This window comes from Triturus cristatus, chromosome 4_1 (genome assembly GCF_964204655.1).
Source record: "Triturus cristatus chromosome 4_1, aTriCri1.1, whole genome shotgun sequence".
In the NCBI taxonomy this organism is placed as follows: Eukaryota; Metazoa; Chordata; class Amphibia; order Caudata; family Salamandridae; genus Triturus; species Triturus cristatus.
In genome coordinates this window covers 74,256,402-74,258,901 of record NC_140585.1, presented here as the reverse complement: position 1 = coordinate 74,258,901, position 2,500 = coordinate 74,256,402, and the positions used below count along the sequence as shown (strand labels likewise).

The 2,500-nt window shown below is 64.2% G+C and overlaps 2 non-coding genes across 2 annotated transcripts in view; both read left to right on the top strand.

Annotated features, from left to right (window-relative positions):
• The first annotated feature begins 613 nt into the window (after positions 1 to 613).
• On the top strand, positions 614 to 767 carry LOC146839562 (5.8S ribosomal RNA). Its single transcript, XR_014959034.1, has one exon. It is a non-coding gene; the product is annotated as a 5.8S ribosomal RNA (ribosomal RNA).
• A 431-nt stretch (positions 768 to 1,198) lies between these two features.
• LOC146839561 (28S ribosomal RNA) overlaps positions 1,199 to 2,500 on the top strand; it is a 3,809-nt gene continuing 2,507 nt past the window's right edge. The window contains exon 1 of the ribosomal RNA XR_014958973.1: positions 1,199 to 2,500. This exon is cut by the window's right edge and continues 2,507 nt beyond it. This is a non-coding gene — a ribosomal RNA (28S ribosomal RNA).

Sequence of the window (2,500 nt, the reverse complement as noted above, 5' to 3'; positions counted from 1 at the left end):
TCCCAGACTGACCTGACCGGGTTCCGGGCGACCGAGGAGCAGCCCTTCTCGCGCGGCTGGGTGGCCTGGAAGAGAAGCGGCCGAGGGCCTGCAAGGGGACCCCCGCTCCTCTCAGTGGGAGGCGTGCGGGATGGGGAGCTGCCTGGCTCTTCCCTTCCGGCGCCTTCGACCCAGGCAAGGGTGGTGGTGGGCTGATCGCCAGCCCGCTGGCACAGCTCGGGGCCGCCTGGCGACGGACGGCTGATGTGCAGGTGGGACGACCCTCCCTTGTTGCCAGGTACGCACTTCGACCCGGTCCCGTGTGGCCGGGCTGAGGGGTTTAAAGACTTGCGTGATCCCTCCTGGGTTACCCCGGGAGGGGCTGGTGGCTGTGGGGCTGCCTGCTCCCGTCGCTAAGGGAGCCCCCTCCCTCGCCCCCCTTGGGGTTGGGCTCCTGGGCCGAGCGCCTGGCAATGCTTTTTTTCTCCCAACGGTGCTGTCTGACTCCCAAAGGGGAAGCCTTGAATGGGGAGCCCGGGCCGTCTCGCCGCGCAGGCGGCGTATGGACGGTGTCGCCTTCCTCCCGCCTCTCCTACGCCGACAGGTGGGTGAACGTTTTCGAAAAGTTGCCTGTGACTCTTGGCGGTGGATCACTCAGCTTGTGCGTCGATGAAGAACGCAGCTAGCTGCGAGAATTAGTGTGAATTGCAGGACACATTGATCATCGACACTTCAAACGCACCTTGCGGCCCCGGGTTCCTCCCGGGGCTATGCCTGTCTGAGGGTCGCTCGATCATCAATCACCCCGGGGCTTCCCTGGGACGTGCCTGGGACTGTTGCAGGGTGAGCTCCGCTTCTCCTTCGTCCCCCCACAAGGTCAGACCCCCGATCACCTGTGGCAGGGTCCCTCGCCGGGTCCTGCCGTGAAGGTACGCTGCCGGCACGCCTGGCCCCTGAGAAGGGGCCTGGTGACCGGTCCGCCCCGGGCCCGTCCCCCGGTACCTGGCCACGCATGGCTGTCCGTGGTGTTTCACCGGCTGTCCGTGCGCACGCACCTCGGGCGCCCTCCTCTGCGGCTGGCTTCCCGGCGAGGGCAAAACCCCTCCAGATGCGATGCGGGGAAAGAGGGCACGCGCTGCCCGGAGGCCAGGCCCTTGCTCTGGCAGGGGGCTGGCCTTCCCTGGCTCCCCCTTAATGCTCCGGCATTTTCTTCCGACTACGACCTCAGATCAGACGTGGCGACCCGCTGAATTTAAGCATATTACTAAGCGGAGGAAAATAAACTAACCAGGATTCCCCCAGTAACGGCGAGTGAAGAGGGAGGAGCCCAGCGCCAAATCCCCACCTCGTGGCAGGCGCGGGAAATGTGGCGTACAGAAGACCAACTCCCCGGCTTCGCTCAGGGGGCCCAAGTCCTTCTGATCGAGGCTCACCCCGCGGACGGTGTTAGGCCTGTAGCGGCCCCCGGCATGCCGGGATCGGGTCTTCTCTGAGTCAGGTTGCTTGGGAATGCAGCCCAAAGTGGGTGGTAAACTCCATCTCAGGCTAAATACGGGCACGAGACCGATAGCCAACAAGTACCGTAAGGGAAACTTGAAAAGAACTTTGAAGAGAGAGTTCAAGAGGGCGTGAAATAGTCGAGAGGTAAACAGGTGGGGTCCGTGCAGTCCACCCAGAGGATTCAACACAGTGGGAAGGTCGGTGGCTCAGGAGTTCCAAATCCCCTCCACGGGACCGGCGCCCAAGCCATACCCGGCCCCCGCAGGGCGCATTTTCTCCGTGGCGGTGCGCCGCTCCGGGTCGGCTGGGAAGGCTTCGGGGTGGCAGGTGGCCCTCCGCTCATGGCAGAGGGTGTTACGCCCCCCTGGCAGCACCTTTGCCATGTCTGCGGGCCGAGGGAGATTCAACCGCCACTGTGCCCTCCCCCAGGCACCCGTTCCCAGTTGCCCCTTGGGGCGTGCCAGGGCGGTTGAAGGGGGAAGAGGGGGCCCCCTACTCCCGGTGCGACTGTCGACTGGGGTGGACTGTTCCCTGTGCGCCCTGACCGCGTCGCGCCGCCTGGCGGGGAGGCCCAACCCAGGCGCCAGGGGTCTGCGGCAAAGTCGGTTACCCACCGACCCGTCTTGAAACACGGACCAAGGAGTCTAACACGTGCACGAGTCAGAGGGCGGAGCGAAACCCTGTGGCGCAATGAAGGTGAGGGCCGGCGCGCTCTGGCTGAGGTTGGATCCCGCCGCACTTCCAGCAGCGGGCGCACTACCGGCCCGTGTCGCCCGCTCTGTCAGGGAGGTGGAGCATGAGTGTGCGTGATAGGACCCAAAAGATGGTGAACTATGTCTGGGCAGGGCGAAGCCAGAGGAAACTCTGGTGGAGGTCCGTAGCGGTCCTGACATGCAAATCGGTCGTCCGACCTAGGTATAGGGGCAAAAGACTAATCAAACCATCTAGTAGCTGGTTCCCTCCGAAGTTTCCCTCAGGATAGCTGGCGCTTAGAGCCCCCAGTTTTATCTGGTAAAGCGAA